An 8,325-nucleotide genomic window follows, 5' to 3' on the forward strand; every position below is an offset into this window, starting at 1 on the left:
CCCTGAATGTTGGGTGTGGTTGATGTGGCTAAAGATGCTCTCTGTTGCATCTGTGTACACACCTAACAGTGATGTCACAGTGTACTTATGTACCCTGGAGTACAATTCTACATCACGCCAGCCATGTAAGAGGTTGGAGGAGGGCAAAAATATGATTTGATGTTCTATGATGTTAAGTGGATCTTTTAGGGTTTCCTCTAGATAGGCAGCATAGTATTAGTCAGTTGTATAAAAAAATATCCATCATACTCTAATGGAGCTGGATAACATTCGCTTAAAAGTCTTGAAATATTGAGGCTTGTATGCTATGCTTCAAATGAAACTAGTTTGTTTTGAGTGTGGAAAAGTTGTGCAATGGAAACAGACTCAGTAAATACATTGCGATGTACATGAGGCATGCGACTTTAATGACCACTGACCCCTTCACTAAGAGATCTGTGTGGAGCGGAGACCGTAAACTTCCTCAAATTGATACGTACTGTATTCTTTCCTTCGATGTTTGACTAGAGCTCTGTTATTTATGTCATCTCATTCGGCCCCTTTCTTCTACAATGGTTAAATTTTATTTTTATTGTATTAATTTAATTGCTGCTGGAGAATTGGTGTCACCAGCTCTTTATCTTGATAAACCAGCTTCTAAAATTCACATAACAGCGGATGGAAATGCATATTAATTTCTGGATGGGGTACAGTGCACATTTTTGGACAGTCTTATCTCAAAGGCAAAAAAACTTTCAGGCTCCCCTGCGTCTGACGTTGAAAAGGTGTTGGCCAAGTGGGGATGATTCAATTGGCACTTTGTTTGAAACATACCAATTCTTTAACCCTCCTCCATACTTTTATACTCCAGAAGGATGAAGAAGTCTGTCAGGAGTTAGCTTAGGTCTAATTTAGTGTTTCCTCAGAGTGAGTTTGCTCTAATTAATTCCATGATGAACCTCTTTGATGTGGAGTTAAATAAAACACTGAGGGGACACACCTCCGCTTCATCCGGCCTCCACTGAGCAACTGTGAAGGAGAGTTGTTACGGCAGCAACCTGTTGAAGGACACGGGGGCAGCCAATCAGCTTGGTTCCCCTGCTGATTCTCCAGCTGCTCTCCTTCCTCAGATCAATGGCCTCCATCTAGGCAGGGTATTTTTAGTCAACTGCCCGCTCCCCTGAAAGCCAATAACCTCCTTTCTAACAGTCTGTCAGCACATACACTCACTCACATCTCACATCTCATTAGCACAGATAAAGTTTGAGAGACATATGTTAAAGCCTTTTTTACTCTATTTATGTGTAGTAGTATAGTAGTTTGTATAATACATTTGTAAATGTGTTAATTGTATTTTATTTAAATGTTTAACCTACCTCGTGTGTTCTGTAAATGTTTCGGAACTGATTTATTTTTTTATGTAAACTGTTGCTACTGCAACACTGTAGTTTCCCTTCAGGGATGATGATAGAATGAAGTATCACTCTTGGCTGCTCAATTATAGAAAAAAAAAATCATAGTCAGGATTATTATAGTCAATATTGTGATCACGATTATTTAACACATTTACTCATTGACTTAGGAAACATCATGCATTTATTGTACTATTAAAACTGAATGTTTCATTTTTTAAAAATATTATATACGCCAAAAAAACCAACTATGAACATGAAATAAGAAATGCCCTAGTAACATTATTACCTTTAAACAGCGTCTTAGAATACAAGAGGACAACAGCAACACAGATTTCCCCCGTGGATGTATAGTGAGTGGGGTTTCCTGGGTTTCTCTGGGTAGACTGGGTCCCTGAGGGGGCTCTCTGTGTGTGTGCACACGGAGGTGTAACAGAACAGGTGACAGGTAAACTGCTCGAAGTTGATGATTACTCTTTACGTTACATAACCCTTGAACCTACTCAGAGGGGCCATTTGTAGTTTTCAGTGGGCTCTAACGGTGAGGTTTAAGATTGCTAACGCTACCTTTCCAATCCTGTGCTTGTGCGCATGCTCGAAGTAATGAGCAAGCACTCAAAATTGGTCAAAACAGAGACCGACACATAAGAGACTGCATCACTGCAACATTACTATAATCTTTTTATCAGCTTGATGTTGAACTAATCCATGCACTACAGACCGTAGTAATTACCGTTACTATACTAAAGGCGAAGAAGCTATGTACCTGAGTATAGGAAAATGACACGGCTCAAGCTTAACTAAACATGCCACAGGCCTAGGTAAGAGTGAGTTTGGACTTTTAGGGAGGGCCACCGCTGGAAAGGAAAGTGTTGCACTGGATTTATGACACAAGATAAAACCAGCACTGAAAAATGGAATGCGGCGCATTAATTTTTTTGTTTGGTTAATCTCATTTTCATAATCGTTGGAATCCAAAATCGTAATTGAAAATAAAATTCTATGCAAAAATTCTATTCTATTCAATTGCACAGCCCGAATATCTACTCACACAAGATTGCCCATGCACAGGGATCTGTGCCACGAGGTTTGGGGGGAAAAAACAAGGCTTTGACATGAAAGGCCTCTGTTGCATGCGAAGTGCCGCTGCTGAAAATATTTCAATGTTAAATTTATATTTCTTTGGGATCTAGCAGTTTTTGTTGCTATTAATTAGGTTGTTTGAGATGGATATGAGAAAATGAAATCCTGGTAATGGCTATAATTCAGTCAAGCTTGGAACAATGAAAGCAGTGAAGGGAATCTCTTTGAAAATATGTTTTTCTGAGCTGTGGTTGTTGGGAGAAGCATTCCAAGCCTTCCTGGTAGAAGCACTCCCTGATTTATTCTCTCATTTTCCAAGGCAAATGAGGAGATTGTGATTTGGAAAGAAAAAGATCCATCTTATCATGTCAATAGTTTGTTTACTCAAATTGGACATGCCTTATTTAATTGAATATGTACTTGAAAGTCTGCTTTGTATTTTGTTCTCTGAAGCAAAGACAAAGTCACAAGGCGTTTAAGATATTTTGACTATAGGTGGTAAGATAGACGTTTCAAAAGAAAGGAGGAGGCTAAGCGGACTGGGCAGAGCATGACAGCACTACCAATGTGTGTTTGGTTACTTCGGAGAAACCAATACCAAAACTTAAAAGCTGCTGTAATCAGTATTTTTATATCCACAATTGCTCACATGACTCTGTGGCTCCCCATAGCTCTACGGAGCTTTTTAACATCACTCAGATATGTTCTTCTTCAGCCCACATCACTCAAACCAGTGTGTCCGTCACTCCAGATAAAAGCATCCACCTCGCGCCATTCATGTATATAAGGCAATTTATTTTCCGCCATGTGTCTGCTTTAGAGTGAGGTCCACTGGTTTGTATCAGAGACGGAGATGGAACAGGAACACCACATTAGAGCCCTACTGTAACGTACCTTGGTTTTATAAGTTTTACCTCAAATGCAGAGTTTCTTTTTCTGTGGTAGACCTGTATGTGTCTGGTATTAGTGCCAGGTGTAACCAAGCAACCGTTGCTTTTTTAAGACTCCTCATCTCCACTCTCTTCTTTTCAATTACGCAGGTTACATGGTGCAGTTATTTGTTTTTTTTTTTAAACTGTGTTTCTCTTACCCCAGAGAAAGCGAGACCTGGGCGTGCTTGCTGGGAATGAAAGAATAGCGCAATTGTTGAGAAGGATGAAGCAAAATAACAGCCACGGGAGACAGAAGGATGGACAAAACCTTGTAGATCAGCAGAACCAACTGAAAATAATAATATTGTAGTTGAAATTGAGACCAGTAGGAAACAGCGTGAGGATTACTTGGACTATGAGGAGTAGGTGGAGAAAGAGGAAACTCATGTGGTGGCCATGTGTTCCCAGCAGATCGCCACAGGGGTCTTCAACGGGATGGGCCCTGACGTAATTTCCCTTAAAAAATGGCCTGCTGTAATACCAAGATGGGTTTGGGGAATGCTGCTACACTATTGGCCAAAGAATTCCTCACCGCATGAGCCACAAGTGTGTGCACTTCAGGTCACGACCTGTGAGGCTCTGTGGTAGCCTGAAGGTTGTGACCTATGCTCGACTCGTAAAGCTTCATGTTTGTGTTTTAGTCCAGCACACCACATTTAAAGCAGGAGAGCATCGGTACACTTTGCATGTTATTGTCAGAGTACAGATTACATACGGAAGACATTTCTAGCAGTATTATGTTATCTTGTGAGAATAATCTAGTGAATGTGTGCACACATGTTTTGATTCATCACTTTCCTCATGTTACAGAGACATAACCACACGTTTCACTGGAAATTAAGTTTATAACAAATGGGCACAATTTCAGAGTCCTAATTAGAGAATGGTGTGTTGCAGCACCCGTTTGTGGTTTCGGTTACAGTCAATTCACTCAAATCATAAAAAACAACAATATTTCTCACAAAGTAGCTTCTAGTCATACAGATATTTGGGTTATTGTTCATTTTGTTTGGTGATTATTCAAGCTGTAGAAAGTAGTTCCAATAAAGACTTTTCAGTAAGGTCTATTACTGCTACTGATATGATAAAAGATTTTATCATAATAGTTTTGAATGTTCTACCTCAGATTTGTGAAGTGATCTACTGTTTGGCATCAAGTATTTATCATCTTCTGACCATAAAGAACAGTTTAAACCACAATTAACCATCAGGATTCAACTCTCACTCAGGAGCAGAAATCAACCTTTAAACTTGAAAGAAATAACTATTTGATACTATTTGATAATTAACGATATCGAAAGATATGAAACTTTTTATCGTGATAATATTTTTGGCCATATTGTCCAGCCAGATCTACACATTTGATACTTTGAAATATCAGCACAAGGTCATTCACATTTATAATTTCAGAATGTAGTTCTACTCCATGTGACGCCACCTTTTGCCCAACATGCCCCGCTACAGTGCTTTGTATTGTGTTTGTTAAATTCAAAGATTGGGCATTTGTGTTGCAATAGTTAAAAGAAGAGCTGATAAGTTGAAGGTTGCTATGCTTTAATGTCAGATCAAACTGAAAAGGAAGAGATGTATTGTCATATTGAAGGGTCACAGTTCTGTCTAGTATTTTCCACTCTGTGATCAAAGAGTGCAACAACATTAGAGATGTACTTTTAATGGCTTGGATTTTAAATATAAAACCCAAGCATAGTCTCTTAGTTCCCCACGCTGTCTCAAAAGTAGGCCATCAACTGAGAAAACAGAGGCATGGGCAAAGAAGAGAGGAGGTGGAGAGAACTAAGCGAGCGAATGTGCCAGCGGAGGAAGAGGAGGTGTGCGTGGAGGAGAGGCTGGGGAGGGTATGGGTTTATTTTTACCTCTCTGCTAGTATAGCCCAACTTTCTAATTAACTGCAAATTAACTTCTGATAAGCTGAGGGCGGGTGGCAGAGTGCCGTGGCTACAGATATAGACTCGGTTCGACCTCCCTTCCCCTCCGCTATTAGCCCACGTTCTCTCCAGGGCCCAGGCCTCTGAAGGCCTGCCGGTCTTCCTCTGAGCCACCCTGGCAAGGCCAACATCAGTTCCCCATAACCATCACATCAGAGATGGGTCAGCCTAAATCTGCACACTCTAGAAAGCTCTGGATGATTTTCTATACAACCAAGCTGCTGTAGCTGTTTTCTTTCCACTCTCCGCTCCATGTCGAGTTGATCTAGGCCACCACATATTCCCCAGATGAGATACTTTAAGACTTGTGTGTAAAACTGTCAACAGTTTGGTTTTATTGCCTCATTATCATGGTCACCCCTTTGTTAATTTGGCATCTGCTGTGTTGTCCACTTGTGCACTTGGAGGGAGATTTTTGCGAGATTAAATGCATCAGCCTTGCACCCTGTGCTGCGCAGAGTCTTTGTGAAATGACTGTGATGCACAGGAAAACTCTGAAACTGGAGAGAGTGCAGTGGTCCTGGGAGAAACAACCAATCGAAAGAGCTAAAAATATCTGGATGATTCGTCAGAGGCTGCCATTTTACTGGATGGCACTATCACTATCTAAACTTGAGACATACAGAGAAGCATATTTGAAATGTGGTTTTTGGGCACCGTTCGCCAGTAAGCCACCAACACAAACGTGAGCTGCATGATGTACTATAACCTAGGGCTGGGCGATATGGACCAAAAAGTATACAGTTACTGTTAGGCAGAACTCCGGTATAAAATAAGTATCTGTTTTTTCTGCTAAGTGGGGGGGGGGTTCCTACTGCATGAACTTGGCTTGTTTGTTATTTCACCATTTTAATTGTACTTCATTCTCCACCTTATTTAAGTGTCACTCACTTGTTGAATCTGCCTCCTTCAGTTCTCTTCACACTCACAGACCCTAATATACCTCTGCTGCAAACACGTCAGTGTGCCCCGCTTCTTCCGGCCTCTCCCTGGTTACCTCTATGCTGGTAACTTTCTCCATCAGTAGTAGGCTACGTTATATAAAGTCGCCTGTCTTCTTTCCTCCCATGATTCCGTTCACAGGAGCAGCTGCACCGCATGTGATCCTTTCAAAACAAAATCAACGAATTACATCTGCACTATTGTGTTCATTGTCGCTTTACCTGTTCCGCACTTGTAAAATATCCACCATGCCCGCGACTTGTAACGTAATGACTGAAAAATGCTACAACATGTCACCAAATATACCTGGGCGTCCCCCCGAAGTAAAGTGCATGTGTGAGGAAACACTGGCTGAACCACTGTTTTTTTTTTTTTTTTTTTTTTTACAAGCAGCTTCAGCAGCGTCGACCAGCGCTGTCTCTCCCTCCATGTTGTTGGCTGCGTGCAGATGCACAGGGAGAGGCAAGGCTCCGCGGTGAGGGAGAGAGAGGAGCAAACGCTGGCAGGACTTTGAAACATATTAATTTACTCAACATCAAACTATATCAGTATAAATGGTTTTGTCTAATTTAATATCTGTTTTGAAAATATTTTGGTATAAGCTTATACCAATATACCGCCCAGCCCCACTACAACCCTGAAGCACGGGCGCGTGCACACACACACACACACGCGCAATGAGTCTGACCTGTCAGTGTAAACTTATGACTGTGTATGGCCGTTGATGATGCCACCAAGATGGTCAGGTGGCAACTCCCTGGTTTGAACCTTTCTGTTCCTCTGTCTGCCTGTCTCACTCTCACTCTCTTTTTCTCTTCCTCCATCTATGTGACTAATGACAAGGTCCAGTGTTTATGTCCTTATATAGACCTATGCTCTCTCTGATCCAGCCGAGGCTGGGACGATGGTACACACACACACACACACACACACACACACACACACACACACACACACACACACACACACACACACACACACACACACACACACACACACACACACACACACTTGCTGAGTCTTGAGACACTTAGGTGCCCATGGAAATGTCAGCATATATCAGGCATGAGCTCTGGACTGCATTAATTAATCGGTTTGTATGGGAGTATATCTATGGGAAGTGCAAAAAAGGATTAATTCCTACCTTGATGGTAAAGGAATAGTTCATTTAAGGAAACAACACTTATTTGCTTTAAGGTGGGGACATATGTTACAACTGTTGAGCCAATTATGAACATGATGGGCGTGACAACCTTCACGCCCATATCATCAGCTGGTGTTGATGGTCAGTACATAATATCATATAGTATGTGAGATGTAAATATTCTAATCTGAAGTCTTCACCCCCAGTCATTCTCATTAAATTTCTTTGTAAATGTGTTTTTTGCAACTGTCACTTCTTTGTCTACTGATGGAGGCACACTGATAAAGAGCTGGTAGTTTCTTTTTACAAAGTTCACACACCTTCAGTTCTCTCATGTTTCTCACCCAACCCGCAAATGTAACAGCTTATAAATAATAAATAATAATTTTCTAACTTTATAGATATAGTATCTTATAAAAATAAATAAAACCAGACAAGGCAGTAAAAATAAGAATAAGGCCAAATAACATGAGCAAAGAGGAAGTAAAGACATTAAAATGAATGAGATCAAATCAATACGAATAAAAACAGTAAAAAAAAAAACAAAAACAAAAAAAACATGCATCAAACATTTCTAAATGCTTTCACTCACAGAAAAGATTTAAGAAGGGATTTAAAAGAAGCTAGAGACGTATCTGACTTCAGTAGGCAGACAGTTCCATGGTGTGGGGGCTGTAATAGCAAAAGCCAAATCACCCTTTGTCACAAAATGTCTAAATGGTTGAGAGGGCACATACCAGGTAAATAAATCAGAAATGCATTTAGGAGTAAGGCCATTTATGGGGGCTACAGCTAACGATGATTTTCATCGATGCGTTGTTTAAGAAGTACTTTTGCCCCCCCCCCCCCCCCCCCCCCCCCCCCCCCCCCCCCCCCCCCCCCCCCCC

The sequence above is a fragment of the Micropterus dolomieu genome, linkage group LG15 (assembly GCF_021292245.1).
Source record: "Micropterus dolomieu isolate WLL.071019.BEF.003 ecotype Adirondacks linkage group LG15, ASM2129224v1, whole genome shotgun sequence".
Classification (NCBI taxonomy): Eukaryota; Metazoa; Chordata; class Actinopteri; order Centrarchiformes; family Centrarchidae; genus Micropterus; species Micropterus dolomieu.